The 20,461-nt window shown below is 33.5% G+C and overlaps 1 protein-coding gene across 1 annotated transcript in view; it reads left to right on the forward strand.

The window, feature by feature from the left end:
- LOC137238431 (membrane-associated transporter protein-like) overlaps nucleotides 1–20,461 on the forward strand; it is a 1,095,627-nt gene that overhangs the window by 629,158 nt on the left and 446,008 nt on the right. The gene's annotated exons all lie outside the window — the stretch shown is intronic.

Below are 20,461 nucleotides of genomic sequence, written 5' to 3' on the forward strand. Positions count from 1 at the left end.
AATTGCCAATTACCTAGGAATCAAGATCATTTACAAAAGGAGAAACTAATAAGGCAACAATTGAGAAAGAATTAGCGGCCATTCATTGTGCCATAACATATTTCAGATCATACGTCTACTGAAGAAAATTGTTGATCAAAACAGACCACAGGCCCTTAACATTTTTATTTTCAATGAAAAACCCTTCATCAAAATTGACTAGAATCAGACTAGATTTGGAAGAATATGATTTCGAGGTGGAGTATATCGCTGGTAAAGAATACTATGTAGCCGACGCATTATCACGTCTAGGTATTAAAGACCTAAAACAAATATCGGTAGAAGCATGTAAAATATTAAAGGTTACGACAAGATCAGAAACTAATGAAAATTATAACAATAAAGATTCCAGTGGTAAAAATGAAGAAATAAAAAGTCACAAAGAGAACCCAATAATATATGAAGCGCTAAATAAATGTAAAGTAACGAGACTAGTCCAGCTCGTTTTCGATCCTCTGAAGTTATGTTTCAAAAAAGGAAAGAAAATTTGTAGCGAAATTAATATAAAAAACCTAATTGTTGAGGCGAATATCAACTTAGGTCAATTCTTTGCCAGGCTTATGGAAGAAGCCGGCAATTTGGGAATTGGAAAAATACAGTTGTCCTTAGGAGACAAATTGTTTATGAATAATTCTACCCGGGTAGACACATTTAAAGAAATTGGTACCAAAGTGCTCAAAAATTTAATTATAGCATTATCTCCGGAGGTTATGCATGTGACAAATAACAAAGAAATTAAAGAAATTCTTCATAAATATCACGACGATCCTGTTTTTGGTGTCCACCCAGGAATAAATCGTACGTCAAGCAAAATAAGACAAAAATATTACTGGAATAATATGAAAAATGATATAAGAAAACATATCAAAATTTGCATTCATTGCAATAAAAATAAAATCAAGAAACACCTGAAAGAACGAATGACTATTACGGAGACACCACCAAAGACTTTCGATGTAGTACAAATTGATACAATAAGACCATTACCAAAATCGATATATGGAAATGAATATGCGGTTACTATTATATGTGACCTAACCAAATATTTGGTTACAGTGCCCGGCCAAAGAAAACATGCTGCAGCAGTTCTTAAGGCTGTATTCGAACATTTCATTCTGATTTATGCTTGTATGAAAACAATTATAACGGTTATGGGAACCGAATACAAAAATAGTTTATTTGAGAAATTATGCAAGCTCCTAAAAGTAGAGCATAAAACCTCAACACCCTACCACCATCAGACTTTAGGTACTGTCGAACGCAGCTATAGAGGATAAATATTTTTCGTATTGTTACAATACAACGCCTTCAACAGTCCACGGCTATTGTCCCTTTGAACTAGTTTTTGGAAAGACACCTATGACTAACGAATTTTTAAAAGAAAATGTAATTAGCCCAGTATATAATCATAAGGCTTATGATAAGGAAATTAAGTATTGGTTACAGTTAGCACAGTAAAAAGCTAAGAAATTAGTACAGGAATCTAAGGAAAAACAAAAAATTAACTACGATAGAAATATTCAATATAAAGAAATAATTATAGGAGATTTAGTGTTAGTCAGAAATGAAGCAGGTCATAAGTTAGATAGTAGGTATAAAGGGCCCTTTAGAGTAGTAAATATCGATAAAAACAATAATTTTACATAAAACCCTATAAGGTAGAACATATCGATAAAAATAATAATTTTCTTTAATTCCTTATAAGGTAGAAAGTACAGATAAAAATAATGTGTACACTTTAAGCAACGAAAATAAGAAAATAGTAATACACAAAAATAGACTAAAATCATTTGAATAAATACATCTCATTTTTACTAAATGTTTATTTTACTCACTCATAAATTTTTATTATACAAACTTAAAAATTAAGAAAATTATAGTTCACAAAATAAGTTTATCAATTAGAATAAAATCGTAAACATAACTCAATGCTCAAGCTAAATGTACAACAGCAAAGTAATAAAAAGAAATATGCACCGCATGGATAAATGTACAAACAAGGGCTGTCAGTGAAATTAGCAATATTTACAAACTGCTTGATCTCGATTTCGCAATGCCGAGATCCCAGTTCGTCGATAAGATTACTTCAATTTATTCCTAGTACTCAATTCCAGCCAATTTAGTCAGTAAGTAATTTCTTATACATTTGTAGTCTGTAAGATATTGTTATCATAGACCGAATAAAGAATAATAATAATAATAAGACCAAGTGGGCACAAAAACCACTCCAAACATCTTAGACATTTGGCTAGGTGCTTTAATATACACGATAGGGCTATTAAACATTGCAATAGCCGCTATACTCAGAAAATATATGAAAATCAAATATAGGCAATTAAATAACGTGCAACAGCGCGTCTAAAAAAATTTTTTTCTCAATTTTCAAATATCCATTACAGCACCCTATTATCCTAAACCAACCCCAAATCTGAGGAAGAGCAACAAATTGTTAAAATAAACCCCACATTATAAACTTCAAAATGTCGCAACCGGTAGTAAAGGCAGCTTCACTAGCTCTGCCTAAAGTGAACAGCAAATCAAAAATTTTCATAATTTCTCTGAATGCTCCTGATATCTTTAAAAACAAAGATAGTCAGGAAGCAATAACAAAAAGCACAGTAGTTTATACGGAAAAACCATCCAAATTAAAAATTCTTTCACATTATATTTGAATAAGAATCCCGTGTCAGTGGAAGTAGGCAAAATTCTAAAATAAAACAGAAAACCAGCCAATAATAATACTACCAACAACAGAAAATGAAGAAAAGTCACAAAAGAACCTTAATTTATATGCGAAGCGCTATATAAATTTGTAGCAAAAAGACATGTCGCGCTCGTTTTCATCTTAGGATAGAAAATTGTAGCGTAGAAAAATTTTCAAGCAACCAGATTGTTGAGAAGTTATTGACTTAGGACAATATTCGACCAGGCATACAAAAATGCCGGGAATCCAGGAGTTGAAATTTATAAGGAAAAACACAGTTATCCTGAAGGACAAATTGGTGAAAAATAATTGAATATATACTCGAGTATGCAAATTTAAAAATAATAAAAAGGTGCCCAAGTTCTCTAAGATCAATTAATTGCACAAACCCAAGAGGTTGTGAATGTTCCAAATCCCGGTAAAAATTAAAATAATTCTACTTTAATATCATGACGATTCTGTCTTGGTGGCCGCCGCAGAAATCGCATGACATGTAAGATCAAAGATATTGCTGCAAAATAGGAAAAATATGAAATATATGAAAAGAAATCCAAGGATAGAAAAGTTTTTACATCCACTGTAAGAAAAATAAAACTAATAAACATATAAAGGAACCAATGAAAATCACGGAGATACCTCCGAAGGCTTTTGTTATTGTACAAATCGATATGGTCGGACCATTACCAAAATCGGTAAATGGAAACGAATATGCACTTACCATTACATGCGATCTAACAAAGTACCTGGTAGCATTTTTTATAGCAACTTTGATTTATTTTTGGTATTCATCCGTGGTTTTCGCTCTTATTCTACGACATTTCATTTCCTCTATGTGTTCTTCGGTTTTGGCTATATATTTCTCTTTTCCGATTAGCACAGTGGTATTTCCTTTGTCCGCCTTCGTTGTGACAATATTGTGTTTTCTTAGTGTAGTGTAGCCAAAATAAATGCATTCATACATACATGTATACTTACAAAACACTTAGCACACGTGGCTTTTGAGCTGCTCGCTGATAACGTAAACTAAACGCAACCAACTAAAATTGTTGCTGAGTTTGCGTATTTATGTGCAAGTTCTCACGCCTTGCAACTATATGCATGTGTATGTGAATGTGCATGCGTACGTTTGGCTACATGCTGTTGTTTGGCTTATAATCAAAGTAAACCAGCTGTTTAAGTCTATTGCTGCATTTTGTAAACGTAAACAGAGATCGCTTATGCTGTCGGATATTAATATACCTGGCTATGGATCTGTTTATATACATGAGAGTTTGCCAAAGATACTAAGGGAAGTTATGTCTTATACTACGAAGATGAAGAAAAAGAGGTTTTTAGCATCTGCGTTCTTAGTTCGTGGAAAAGTTTTTGTACGATTAAAGCCCAATGAAGAGCCTAAATTGATAGCTAGCAAAGAGGAAGTGGATTCTCTTTTGAGCACCGGAGATGGAAAAGGAGCAGCTGATTAATATGACCATACTTTTAGTTATATTTCTTTGTTTTTTTGCATTAGGAATATTTATTAATATGTTTAAGTTTTTATTTTATTCTTTAACCAATTTTCATATGTACTCTCCTGTTGACCCTTCTCTGTTATGCACTCTAGTATGTTGGCAATTTGAAACGCACACTTGTGGATTTATTTATGAAGTTAAATAGCTCAGCTGTTGGCTCTAATGAATGTAACAATAAGATAGTACTGAAGATTTTGAGTGATTGTCATCCTGGATTTCAGGTTTGTCATTTTAACTCGAGAAGTTTGAATCAAACAAAACTTGATTACTTAAATCAGGTTTAGATATGGCTGATTATAATTACCAATTTCTTGATTACTGTATTGTAAGGAATGACAGACAGCAAGTCAAGCGCGGTGGTGGTATCGCGATCTATTATAAAAGGCATTGCAGGGAAGAGTAATTGACAGGTCAGATCAACTTGATCTTGTAGAGTTTTTGATGTTTGAGTTCTTCAATAATTCTGAGCGTTGCCTTGTTGTATTTTTATATAATCCGAAAAAGTCATATGATTTGGGTAACTTTTTTAAGAGATTCGATAAATATAGTGCAATTTATGAACACATACTCTTGTGTGGAGACTTAAATATTGATTTGCTTGTGGAAAACGATCGGTCCAAACATTTTGTTGATAGCATATCAGGCGTAGGATTGGAAGTTGTAAATAAACTTGCTACTCGTTTCGGACCCCATTGCAAACATAGTTTACTAGATGTATTTTGTGTGGCTGACATGGGCAATGTCTTACATTTTGATCAGCTTTCTCTGGGAGGTATTAGCGACCATGACTTAATTTTTTTGAGTTATAATGTAGTTTTGCAATCTACGAATACTATCTCCATTGGCAACCTGTACGTTCGTGATTTCAATAAAATCAATGTCAGAGCTTTAGCTGCTGAAGAATCTTCACTTCCTTGGAATGACAGTTGGTTTGAAGCAGACATAAATAAAAAAGTTGAAAATTTTTCCAATTTGGTTAACTACCTATTTGATAAATATGTCCCACTTAAGAAAATTAGAGTGAACAAAAATAAGCAACCATGGTTCAGTCGAGATGTACTTCAGGCAATAAAAGCAAGAAATAAAAGCTATTCACTTTGGAGGAAATCTCCTTGTGAAGAAAACTGGCAGGCTTATAAGATATTGCGAAACAGAGCTACGAAAATTACTAGGGATGCCAAAAGGAGTTATTTCCAAAGCAAACTTGATGTATGCCTACCACCAAAGATTCTCTGGAATAATCTAAAACAACTTGGTATTCAGAATGATTTAAAATCGGAATGCTCGATTCAGGCTGATGTAATGAATGATTTCTTTGCTACCAAGTTACCGAATGAGAGTGAGTCAAATATTTCCAGCGACGATTCTTTGTTTGATTGGTGCAGTAAATTTAACTTTTCTAATATTACTGAATCTGAAACAATACAATCCATATTTTCAATAAAATCAAATGCAACAGGGGAAGATAAAATAAGTCTAAGATTTATTAAACTTATATTACCATATGTGATTGCGCCATTAACGCATATTTTAAATTTTGCTTTAACATCTCTAAGTTTTCCTGATGATTGGAAGGTGGCTAATATTATACCTATTCCAAAAAAGGGTAATGCTTCCCAACCATGTGATTTTCGGCCAATAATTATTCTTCCCTGTTTATCAAAAATTTTGGAAAAGCTCTTATCGAACCAGATTAGGAAATATCTGACTGAAGAAAATCTGCTTTCGGAAAATCAATCAGGTTATCGCATTGGACATAGTTGCTCAACCGCTATGCTCAAGGTTTTAGAAGACATACGACCAAAATTTGACAATGGCGAACTCACAATTCTTACGTTATTGGACTTCTCTAAGGCATTCGACACGGTCTGCCACAGAATTCTCCTGCATAAGCTTAAATAATATTTTGGATTCAGTAGCGATGCTGTGAAGCTACTTGAGAGCTATTTGACAAACAGGTACCAACGGGTAATATGTGGCGATCGTGGATCCAGGTTATTACCAGTAAAATCTAGGGTTCCACAGGGTTCTATTCTTGGTCCAATTTTATTTAGTTTGTACATTAATGACATAGAAAAATGCTGTCGTAAAGTATCCATTCATCTCTACGCGGATGATGCTCAGATATACCTTTCTGCCCCTCTTTGCCGATTAAATGAAGATTTAGAAGCTATATTTCAATGGTCTAAAAAGAACAAGCTACACCTTAATGCATCCAAAACACAGGCGATCGCTATTTCACATTTTTCCTGCAATCTGAATGGCATTTCTCCGATAGTTATAAATGGAAGTGTTGTGAAATATGAGAAGAATGTCAAAACTCTTGTATTTATCTTAAATAAGCATCTTACTTGTGTTGATCATGTGAATTCCTCAATTAGTAGGTTATATTTTATGTTAAGGCATTTATGGAAAACGGCTTATTTTATTCGAGAAGATATAAAACTTAAACTTGTCAAAAGTCTATTAATACCAATAATATCTTACCATGAATTGATTGCGGCCACCGTGGTGTGATGGTAGCGTGCTCCGCCTATCACACCGTATGCCCTGGGTTCAACTCCCGGGCAAAGCAACATCAAAATTTTAGAAATAAGATTTTTCAATTAGAAGAAAATTTTTCTAAGCGGGGTCGCCCCTCGGCAGTGTCTGGCAAGCGCTCCGATTGTATTTCTGCCATGAAAAGCTCTCAGTGAAAACTCATCTGCCTTGCAGATGCCGTTCGGAGTCGGCATAAAACATGTAGGTCCCGTCCGGCCAATTTGTAGGGAAAAATCAAGAGGAGCACGACGCAAATTGGAAGAGAAGCTCGGCCTTAGATCTCTTCGGAGGTTATCGCGCCTTACATGTATGTATGTATGTATGAATTGATATACGGTTGCCTGGATAAAGCTTCCATGAACAAATAGCAACTACTGATTAATAATTGTGCCAGATATATCTATCTTAAACGGAAATATGATCATATTTCGAACTTCTCAAAAACTATTCTTGAATGCAGTTTATCAGCATTCTTTGACCGTCGTTTACTAATATTTATACATAAGATTATCTTTTCTCGTACGCCGGAATGCCTTTTTGTAAAACTTACTTTCGCACAATCATCCCGTACTTGCAATCTAATTGTACCGCATTTTAAGTATTCAGTAACATCGAGAATGTTTTTCGTTAGCGCTGTGCAGTTGTGGAATGCTTTGCCTAATAAAGTAAAGTTAGAATCAAATCCTAAGCGCTTCAAATTAGCTGTACATCGCACCCATTGTTCTTGAACATTCTTATGTGTTTTACCTTTTCTTTTTCTTTTTTACTTACCTCCACGGAACATATGCTGTATGGTTTGAATGTTACTTCTATTTTTGTTTCTAGCTTTTAAACTTACTTTGTATTAGTAATAAGAATAATAGCAAATATGACACTGTAAAAGACTATGTCTTATATGTGTATTTTAAATAAATAAATAAATTAGTAACATAGTAAATAAGTAATACATAAAAATTTGTTTGTAATATTTCAGTACAAATAGACCGAAAATATTTTAAATAAAAACATTCATTTTCTTGGTGCCGAATGACGGCATCACTCGAAGTCTAATTTATTTTATTTAACTTTACATGGCGATCCTGCCAAATCTACCGAACTTAAAAGGCGGAATCACTAAAAATACTTTGAGCAGACTACTTTTTAAATCTTTTAAAAATTCTTCCAAAGGCTACTGCTTGTAATAAAGGCAGACCTATTGTAAAGTCCTCCAGTATTTTATTAAACTGACAAAAATAATGAAAAAAACCGGACACATTGAGGAATTGGATGCAGCATTAAACGTTGAAGTTGAATGAATTGGTATACATTTGAGGAATATACTCAGCATTTAGACGCAATTGGGCAAACTATTTGGCATAAATTGACATGAGCGGATCCAAATTAACATTGCATAACGGAGTGGAATGTATAACGATTCCGGCCTGAGCACTAATCCCGCAGCAAGGGTGAGCAAAACAGGGAAGCAAATTCAACCGTATCCCGAAGCAAAAGAAAGCATAAGGGAAGCAGTGAAATCCCGCAGCAAGGGACATACTGGACAAATAACATGGCAAAATTGAGCAATACCTCTAGCATTTAAGTATCTATGTATTTTTATTTTTCCTTTTAGAAGCATATGGCAACTTAACGGCTGCCAGTTAAAGGCAAAAAGTAGATTTTTGCTAATAAAAATAAGATTTTTTCCCCTTTCTCCAAATGAACGATATAATACAATAAGTCAGGCAGAATTCGACGCAATATTCTTGCGTTAAGTAGCAGAACCAGTAGAAAAATTTAGATAGGGCCCTAAGCCTATTACTATAGAAGAATATAGGCGCAGAACAAAACCAAAGGTAGAGGAACCTAAGATTCCCAAGCCTACTAGGAGCACAAGAAAGAGAGTAGGAAAAAGATTCAACTTTAGAAGAGCAGTAGCGATCTTATACCAGAAAATAAATTTAACTACAAGCACGGAGGAAAGAATCTGTTTGAAAAACAAGATAAGAAAGATCAAAGGCATATAAAAAAAAAAAAACTATGGAGAGCGCATTGCCTGATGACCTTGATTACGAGGCTATCAACCGCGCTGTTGATAATTTCGAGTATGGGAGTAGGAGTTTTGAGAAGGGTCTTGAATCATTTAAGAAATTACAAAAAGCGGAAAAATCATTAGTTTGGCTTAAGAAATGGTGGAAACCGATAGACATGCCTATGGAATCCACCTTAGAAAATATACTAGTACCAATACTAACCACAGGTTCGAAGTTAAATTCATGGAACGAACCGACCCATATCAGTATAAAGCATAAATAGACAAATAAATAAATAAATAAAAGAAAACTTTTGCGATTGTTATTTTGAAATGGGAGGTAAAGAATCCAAATTGGAAGAGCCTAATGCGAATGTAATTAATTCCATTCAGGTAGTCGACCATAGTGAGGCATTAGAAATTATCAAAATCCTGTTGAAAATATTAACTATTTGCACTTGCTTCAATTTGTTTCTCAAATTATAATCAGCTCATAACAAATTTTTAAAGAAAAAATACATGAGCCGAGCAGATGGTCTAGACAAGGTCTAAATCTAAGGGACAAATTTTTAAAAAAATTATTATTGGCCTTTAATCTTTAAAATTTATTAAACTATTTTATGAGCTCGAGGCTTTGTCCAAATAAAAAACCCAGTATAAATATTTTATATTTTTATTTTATATTCGATATTTCGACTTCAGTCTGAAGTCATCATCAGGACTGTGAAACAAAACAAAACAAAAATTATAACATTTTCAAAAATTAACCATAAAACAAATATCACTTACACAATTGAGTATGTTATACAGACTAGCCATATTTGCGAAAATTAAGAATGTTGGAGACAAATAATCATACAAAAATATAAACAATATTTCAAAGCACCGTAAATGTAAACAAAATTTTTGCAAAAACAAAAGTGCATGGAGTGGCGCATTGTTGTTGCCTTAAAACTAAGTTCCGATACACATGTGCCCAGTGGTCAGTGTCCGCTTTAAAATTCATCCTACTATTAGGGGTGTTCGCTATATGAAGCATTTTCAAAGTAAATCTTTTATTATAATTTCTCTCCTCCTGTAAAATAGTTACACTATCGAAGTCTGGATAATGCCCCGTATCTTTACAATGGGCTGACAAGGCCGTCTTATTTTCTGAATAATTGTTTCTTAACTTAATATTAGATTTGTGAGCGGAAATCCTTGAATTTAGTTTTAATTTTTTTCTCCCCACATATACCTTGTCGCATACGTGGGACACGTCACCATTACACGGAATTCTAAAAACAACTTCGGATTTCTCATGTTGTGGTATTTTATCTTTTGTACTGCTGTAGACCTTTCTAAGAGTGTGATTATATGTCGATGCTATTTGGTATTTTTCCGATTGTAAAGATTTGAGTATTTTATTCGGTTCGTTACGCCCGGCACATGTTCTACTGATTTATATATTTTATCTCCCAAAGTTTGTCTAATTTTATCATTGTTCAACCCGATCACGGAATTTCTGAGCAACTTGTTGATTATCTTTATGGGGAGTTCATTATTTCTCAGAGTTTCTTTGACAATTTCGATATTCTTCTTGTAAAAAATCTTGTCACTTATTGAGAGAACTCTTCTTATGAAGTTACTCGCCGTATTTATAATAGTTCTATTTTCGTGTTTTGAGTTAAAATTTATGAGTCTACCTGATGCGGTCGGCTTTTTATACCAGTCAATAAGCAGCTTTTTATTCTTCCTTATAACAAGTGTATCCAAGAATGGTATTTTTCTATCCTTTTATAATTCTATTGTGAATTTTATTGATTTGTTGCAGATATTAAGATTCTTAAGCATATTTTCCACCTCCTCTGTTTTAACAACCGTAAACAAGTCATCCACGTACTTAGTAAGCGGGGTGTGTTGGTGGATTCCATTACGAATTTGGATAATATTTCCTCCATTACTATATCCACTACGAAAGGTGCTGCTGGCGATCCCATGGGCATCCCTGAACGCTGTTCATATATAAATGTATATGTGGGGACAAAAAAATTAAAACTAAAGACAAGGATTTCTGCTCACAGATCTAATATTATGTTAAGAAACAATTATTCAGAAAATAAGACGGCCTTGTCAGCCCATTGTAAAGATACGGGGCATTATCCAGACTTCGATAATGTAACTATTTTACAGGAGGAGAGAAATTATAATAAAAGATTTACTTTGGAAATGCTTCATATAGCGAACACCCCTAATAGTACTAGGATGAATTTTAAAGCGGACACTGACCACTGCGCACATGTGTATCGGAACTTAGTTTTAAGGCAACAGCAATGCGCGGTAGGAAGATCTCTCCCACAACAATAGGAAAATCAGATGATATATGTATATATGTATGCTTGTATGTCGTACTTTTAGCCACTCCATGTCCTTTTGCTTTTGCAAAAATTTTCTTTCCATTTACGGTGCTTTGAAATATTGTTTAAATTTTTGTATGATTATTTGTCTCCAACATTCTTAATTTTCGCACATATGGTTAGTCTGTATAACATACTCAATTGTGTAAGTGATATTTGTTTTTTGGTTAATTTTTGAAAATGTTATAATTTTTGTTTTTGTTTTGTTTTGTTTCACAGTCCTGATGATGACTTCAGACTGAAGTCGAAATATCGAATATAAAATAAAAATACAAATATAAAATATTTATACTGCGTTTTTTATTTGGATAAGGCCTCGAGCTCATAAAATAGTTTAATAAATTTTATGGGAAAAATATTTGCCCCAATGGACAAATGGGAAACCATTCTGAACACACTTGTGGAAGAGAAGACTTTGGCGGAAAAATCTTATTCATGTATTAATAAAAATACAACCATACTAAGATTTGCTGTGTTGAAACACCTCACGACAATATTACAGTCGTTGACCAATATAGGAAAGACCACACAAAGGGTGTATATCAAGTTGACAGCTAAACATCAACTAGAGGCACAACAAATTTTTTCCAGTGTCAGGGATAAATTGGTATCCTCACTGAGTAGATATAATGTTGAGACATTGGTCCCAATGTTATTTGAAAAGGAAAATAATAAATTTTGCTGCCTTATTGCCATAGACTCAACCCAATTTAGGGGAAGCCCTAAAAATTGAAATTACTGATAAAGATTCGCAAACAGAACGCGACAAAATGCCACAGACAAACGTTGAATTCATTAAAACTGCATCATCGATCTTACCAGATTTCGATGGAAAATCTGAAAACCTATCCAGTTTTCTGGATGCTCTTGATATCCTCGAGCAAATCAAGGATAGTCACGAGGCTATCGCGGTATCCATGATAAAGACAAAACTAAAAGGGACAGCTAGAAATATAATAAGCACTGAATCTTCCATTCAAGAAACAAAACACAGATTGATGTCAAAAATCAAGGGTGAATCAGTAGAAGTTTTGACAACAAAGCTCCTGAACATCCAACAACGCAGTAAAACTGCAAATCAATACACTGCTGAAATTGAAAAGCTCACAAAATCGTTGGAAGGAGCATACATATCTGACGGACTAACACCAGAGTTAACAACCAAGTATGCTACACAATCAGCTGTGAAAGCTATGTGTAAAAACTGATCCAACGACAAAGTAAAAACAATTATGCAAGCTGGAACGTTCACAACAATAAACGAAGCAGTGTCAAAATTTACTAACAGTTGCACAGAAGTAACTGGAAATCCAAATTCACTGCTACATATTTGCCAACAAAATCATACTTCCGTAGGAGTTACCAAAACAATAATTATAGAGGAACTTATACACGTTCTTTCAATACCTATAATAATAAGAACAATAATAATAATAACAGACAAAATAACCAAAGGTCTGGTCGAAATTTCGGATCGCGAGGAAATACCCGCAATAAATGTCCGAAATGTTACAAAGCAGGAAAACCAAAAAACTCCACCTCAATAAATAAAAAATTATATATTTTCAATTTACACTTTAATAGCTACATATCTTCCAAAACAACACTGAATAATTCCATTTCAACCCTCCTAATAGATACAGGAGCGGATATTTCAATTATAAAAAAGGATTAAATTGACAGTAATGTAACAATTGATAATTCTCAAACAATCGATTTAAGAGGAATTGGTCAAGGTATAACAAGCACTATTGGCAGGGTTAAAGCAGACTTAAGGGATGATTATCTATTGATTAAACACAAATTTCGTGTAGTAGAAGACAATTTTCCAATTCCATGTGATGGAATATTAGGCGTAGATTTCATTAAAAAATATAATTGCATTCTAGATTATCACAAACAAGGAGGCACTTTAATATTGAGACCATATGATTATCCAGAATATATAATAATTCAGATGACTAATAAACCAACAATCAATAGTACTTCAATTCCCTCAAGATCAGAAGTAGTTCGACAAATTCACATAGAAAATAACAATTCCGATTTACTAATTCCACAACAAAAATTATCCGAAGGCATTTTTACTGCAAACACACTAGCAAATTCACAACAAACATTTTTTAGCATTATAAATACAACAGATAAAAATGCAACACTTCAAGATCTTAATATCCGTACAGAAAATTTGAATGATTATACAATAGTTAAAAATAATAATCTAGAAAATGAGCAGAACAGTAAAGAAAAATTAGAAAGATTGAATAAAAATTTTCCACAATTTGCCAGTAAATCACTTAATGCATTATGTGCAGAATTCATTGACATTTTTTCGTTGGAAACAGAACCAATTATAACCAATAATTTTTACAAACAAAAACTTCATATGAAGGACAATAACCCGGTTTATGTAAAAAATTATATAATACCAGAAGCACATAAAAGTGAAATTAGCAAACAAGTAAATAAATTAATTAAAGTATGTCATCTCATTATAGAACCTTCAATTTCAGATATCAATATTCCAATTTTATTAGTACCGAAAAAATCACTCCCGAATAACCAAGAAAAAAGATGGAGAATGGTTATAGATTACAGACAGGTAAATAAAAAATTAGCCGCAGATAAATTCCTGTTGCCAAGAATTGGTGACATACTAGATCAATTAGGAAGAGCTAAATACTTTTCATGCTTAGATTTAAGGTCTGGATTTCACCAGATTGAACTCAGCGAGGAGTCAAGAGATATCACATCCTTTACAGCAGATAACGGTACTTATCGTTTTAAAAGATTACCGTATGGCCTTAAAGTAGCACCGAACTCATTCCAGATAATGATGACATTAGCATTTGCAGGCTTAAAACCTTCACAAGCATTTCTATACATGGACGATTTACTCGTATTAGGATGCTCCGAAAAGCAAATGATTAAAAATTTACGAGATGTTTTCGCAACTTGTAGAAGATATACTTTAAAATTACATCCGGATAAATGTTTATATTTCAACCAAGAAGTAACTTACCTTAGTCATAAGTGCACAAGCAAAGGAATTTTGCCAGACCCCAGTAAATTTGAAACTGTTAAAAATTTCCCAACCCCTAAAAATGCGGATGAGGCGAAAAGATTCGTCGCATTTTGCTATTATTACAAAAGATTTATTCCAAATTTTGCGGAATACTCTAGAATAATAACAAGGCTTTGCAAAAAAAATGTAGTTTTCGACTGGACAGAGGATTATAAAAAATCCCTTGGCTATTTGAAAGATGCGTTAATAAGCCCTAATATCCTACAATATCCCGATTTCAATAAACATTTTTGTATAACAACTGACGCAAGTGGATATGCTTGCGGAGCAGTGTTAAGCCAAGAGTATGAAGGAAAACAATTACCAGTTGCCTATGCATCAAGATCATTTACAAAAGGAGAAACTAATAAGGCAACAATTGAGGAAGAATTAGCGGCCATTCATTGGGCCATAACATATTTCAGACCATACGTCTACTGTAGAAAATTGTTGGTCAAAACAGACTACAGACCCTTAACATTTTCATTTTCAATGAAAAACCCTTCATCAAAATTGACTAGAATCAGACTAGATTTGGAAGAATATGATTTCGAGGTGGAGTATATCGCTGGTAAAGAAAACTATGTAGCCGACGCATTATCACGCCTAGATATTAAAGACCTAAAACAAATATCGGTAGAAGCGTGTAAAATATTAAAAGTTACGACTAGATCAGAAACTAATACAAATGATAACAATAAAGATTCCAGTGGTAAAAATGAAGAAATATAAAGTCACAAAGAGAACCCAATAATATATGAAGCGCTAAATAAATGTGAAGTGAAGAGACTAGTCCAGCTCGATTTCGATCCTCCGAAATTATGTTTCAAAAAAGGAAAGAAAATTTGTAGCGAAATTAATATAAAAAACCTAATTGTTGAGGCGAAGATTAACTTAGGTCAATTCTTTGCCAGGCTTATGGAAGAAGCCGGCAATTTGGGAATTGGAAAAATACAGTTGTCCTTAGGAGAAAAATAGTTTAAGAATAATTCAAGCCGGGTAGACACATTTAAAGAAATTGGTACCAAAGTTCTCAAAAATTTAATTATAGCATTAACTCCGGAGGTTATGCATGTGACAAATAACAAAGAAATTAAAGAAATTCATCATAAATATCACGACGATCTTGTTTTTGGTGTCCACCCAGGAATATATCGAACGTCAAGCAAAATAAGACAAAAATATTGCTGGAATAATATGAAAAATGACATAAGAAAACATATCAAAATTTGCATTCATTGCAATAAAAATAAAATCAATAAACACCTGAAAGAACGAATGACTATAACGGAGACACCACCAAAGGCTTTCGATGTAGTACAAATTGATACAATAAGACCATTACCAAAATCGATAAATGGAAATGAATATGCGGTTACTATTATATGTGACATAACCAAATATTTGGTTACAGTGCCCGTCCAAAGAAAACATGCTGTAGCAGTTCCTAAGGCTGTATTCGAACATTTCATTCTGATTTATGCTTGTATGAAAACAATTATAACGGATATATGAACCGAATACAAAAATAGTTTATTTGAGAAATCGTGCAAGCTCCTAAAAATAGATAATAAAACCTTAACACCCCACCACCATCAAACTTTAGGTACTGTCGAACACAGCCATAGAACATTCAATGAATATGTGCGCTCCTACATATCCATTAACAAAGATAAATATTTTTGATATTGTTACAATACAACACCTTCAACAGTCAACGGTTATTGTCCCTTTGAACTAGTTTTTGGAAAGACACCTCTGACTTACGAATTTTTGAAAGAAAATGTAATTAGCCCAGTATATAATCATAAGACTTATGACAAGGAAATTAAGTATAGGTTACAGTTAGCACAGCAAAAAGCTAGGAAATTAGTACAGGTATCTAAGGAAAAACAAAAAATTAACTACGATAGAAATATTCAATATAAAGAAATAATTATAGGAGATTTAGTGTTAGTCAGAAATTAAGCAGGTCATAAGTTAGATAGTAGGTATAAAGGGCCCTTTAGAGTAGTAAATATCGATAAAAACAATAATTTTACATAAATTCCCTACAAGGTAGAAGATATCGATAAAAATAATAATTTTACTTCAATTCCTTATAAGGTAGAAAGTACAGATAAAAATAATGAGTACAATTTAAGTAATGAAAATAAGAAAATAGTAATACACAAAAATAGACTTAAATCATTTGAATAAATACATTTCATTTTTATTAAATGTTTATTTTACTCACTCATAAATTTTTATTATACAAACTTAAAAATGAAGAAAATTATAGTTCACCAAATAAGTTTATCCATAAGAATAAAATCATAAACATAGCTCAATGCTCAAGCTAAATGTACAACAGCAAAGTAATAAAAAGAAAAATGCACCGCATGGATAAATGTACAAACAAACATTTGACGGAAATAAATTATTTATTAGCCCACATGAAAATGAAGTAAACAAGATCAAAACTTTGTAATCACTTGACACCAAAGAACAAAAGGAAAATGTAAGTCATAAATTCAAAAGCAATTAAATGTGACGGAATCCCTAACGTGATTCTTTTTGAAAACGGTGATGTAGTGTAGCCAAAATAAATGCATTCATACATACATGTATATTTAAAAAACACTTAGAACGCGTGGCTTTTGAGCTGCTCGCTGATAACGTAAACAAAACGCAACCAACTAAAATTGTTGCTGAATTTGCGTATTCATGTGCACCAGCAAGTTCTCACGCCTTGCAACTATATGCATGTGTATGTGAATGTGCATGCCTACGTTTGACTACATGCTGTTGTTAGGCTTATAATCAAAGTAAATAAGTAACATAGTAAATAAGTAATACATAAGAATTTGTTTGTAATATTTCAGTACAAATAGACCGAAAATATTTTAAATAAAGACATTCATTTTATTGGTGCCGAATGACGGCATCACTCGAAATTTAATTTATTTTTTTTACTTTACATTAATTTATGCCGTAGGTTCTGTATTGTTTTTTCTTCTGCACTCGCTTTTTGTCCTTCCTGTGCTTTCACCTCCTTTTTTATTATTTCCCTGCACATGTGTCTTGCGTGCTCCTGTTCCTCCTGTGGTATCAATGTTATTGTGATCTCCGCATCTACAATCGCCTGCTCCGTTTATCTTACTGTATTTTGGTCCATGATATTGTGCTTCAGACCCATTCTTCCTTGGTAGTGGCCACTGTTGTGAGGTTAACGAACTTGTCATAAAACTGGTGAGTTTTCTGGTTTTGGTTGCACTCTTGTCGTCCTGCCAGCTTGTCCAATTTCCGGTTCAGCGACCTTTATTTTTGTAGTAGTTCCTGAACGACTTCTGTATTTATGAGGTCGGAACATTCCATTAATGCAGTCATTGGTAATTGTTCTGCCAATCTTAAATGAATAGATAATAGCTCGGCATTTATCTCATCCTTCTTGGAGTAAAAGCTTTCCAACTCATATTTTAAAAAATTTCTTTCCGCTTTTCTGTTTTCCTGCTAGACTTGGTATTTGCCTTTATTTTTATTTTAGCGAATTTTGGAGTAACATTCAATTCCAGGCATTGTTTTGTTGAACCAAACGCTCGCCTTCGGGTTAGGTATTTTCAGTAGGCGTCGCTTGTAAATTGTTAGTAGTCCGTTCGCGTTCAAGTTAAAAGCCTGACGAGCATTAACTGACTTATTAGTCTTGTTGATTTTCCGACAGGGTGGAGAAATGATGTATGTTGGAACGATTTTCCGTCATCCCTTGTAAAAATTTGGTTTCAAGGCAAACCGGTTTCGGTCTTGTGCCATCATCAGTGTTGATTTTCGTTCTGATCTGTTGTTGTCGTTTTTCCTGTACTTATAGTTCGTAGGTACATGAGCAGATATTGTCAAATTTGATGCTTGTGTATATTTAGTTATGTGTATGTGCTCTGTGTTCATTCAGAACCGAGGGTGGTTTTCACTGATCGATTTGTGTGGCTGACTGAGACAGGTAAAAGTCCGTTTGATCTTCTTTGTGAGTTTGTTGATTTGGTGCGTTTATTATTTTGTGTTTATTTGTTGTTGGGTGTTTCTTTTACCTGTGTGATTACTTTGTTTCTTGTAAACAAGTTTTAAAGGCTCGAATATTGTGTCAGAAATTGTATTTATCTGTTCGTTTATTATTCTACCGTCGATTGTTTGCTGTTTGTAGATTTCCATGTTTTCGAGTACGTTGAGACGTTGGCCTTTTGCTTGTATGTGAAGAACCCTAACTGTTTTATTGATGTTTGCTGAGGAACATTCATTTTCGACCATGTGATTCGCGAAGTTAAACTCTGGTATAATGTTTGGATTCCGTGTTTTTTTGTTGTAATCTCTAATGTGCTCTCTGAACCTCGTTCTTATTTGCCGTCCTGTTTGTCCTATGTAACTATGTTGGCATCCGCAGTTAAGCTTGTATACGCCGCTGCTAAACATATCCTCTAAGCTAGATTGTTCGATGTTTTGAACGCCGTGTTAATGTTGTATTTCTTAAAGAAATTTGCCAATTTATATGTTGCTTTTCCAGTATATGTCATAGTCATACAGGTGTTATTATTTTCCTTTTCATTATTTCTTTTCGGTTCTCCATGCGTCCTTCTGTGCTTATCTCTGTTATATCCGTTGTTTGCAGCAATGTTATAATGACTTCAAGCTCTATCTGATATGCCTCTTGTTGCTGTTGGGGGTATTTGAGGTATTATGTATTATTGTGTCGGTGGCCGTTGGCTTTCTATATATGCCATAGTTAAATCGTTTAGCAACTTTCTCAATATTTCTCGTGAGGTCTAGATAGTTGATTCCCCCGTCTTTTTCGGTTTCAATTGCAAATTTTATATTTCTGTGCTGCTTGTTGAGGTACTCCAGTACAAGCTCTTCGTTATTAGTAGTTAAAACGGATATTATGTCATTCACTTTGAGGCGTTTGGTACATAGAATTGAAAGAACACCTCTTACACAAGAGGCATATCAGAGAGAGCTTGAAGTCATATATAACATTGCTGCAAACAACGGATATAAAACAGCACTAGTAGAGTGTAGGCACCTATCTTCATATATTTAGGACACTAGAATATGCTCATTTTTACTACTAATTAATTTTCAATGTATTTAACTATAATTTTACACATTTTAAAACTCGTTTATTTCTCTATAATTTTTTAATAAAAAAATATATTTGTTAAATTTCATCATATAAATTTTAACTCACTTTTGAAATCGTACGTTATAATTTTGCATTTTTCAAAATTAGTAATTTTCTGAATAAGACAACGAGCACTTCTCTCACTGAGGGACTGTAAACACTTACTAATGCTGTTGCGCAATTTCTACTGCAAGCGACAATACATTCCCGTTATTTCTTGGCTATCGGGCGCGTGCGTGAATCGACATGAAATTGGTGTCCTGCATATAGTACATTAGGGTTATCTGGGTTAATACCTTTAATTTAATACCCATATCGTACAAACACATTATAGATTCACCCCTGGCCCACCTTCGTTAACACCTTTCATTTGATACCCATATCATACAAATACATTCTAGAGTAAACCCTCGTCCACCTTTATGGCGATATCTCGAAAAGGCGTCCACCTATAGAACTAAGACCTACTCCCTTTTAAAATATTCTTTAATACCTTTCATTTGAGAACCATGTCATACAAATACCTTCCAGTGTTACCCTAGGTTCATTTTCCTACGTGGTGATTTTCCCTTATTTGACAAAGGATGAAGGAAATCTTTCCAAAAAACGTCACCCTTGGTCTACAATTTGGTCGATATTTCCCAAACGTGTGTGATATGGAATTAAAAACCACTAATAGCAAAGGCAAGTGTTCCACTTTTTAGTACTACCATGAAAAGGACAATTTTGTCTCCAAAGTTCTCAGCTGAGTATGTAATGTTCGGTTACGCCCGAACTTAGCCTTCCTTACTTGTTTTGGTACAAAAATATTCAGGCAAGTGGCAGCTGCGAGCATTTATAGTTTTGAAATGGGAAAACGGCGATATGCCGGTTGCCGTTTTGACCTAAAACCAAAATCATTTTTGGGAAATTTTTTTTCGCTTAATATACAGAAATTTTTTTTTTTGTTCAGTATAAGACGTACTTTATATAAAATGAGAATAAAATCTGGAAATGCAAAAACATTTTCGGGAAAATTTGCCATTAATTGCTACAAATAAGTTTAGTTAGTT

This window comes from Eurosta solidaginis, chromosome 1, assembly GCF_040869045.1.
Source record: "Eurosta solidaginis isolate ZX-2024a chromosome 1, ASM4086904v1, whole genome shotgun sequence".
NCBI classification, from domain to species: domain Eukaryota; kingdom Metazoa; phylum Arthropoda; class Insecta; order Diptera; family Tephritidae; genus Eurosta; species Eurosta solidaginis.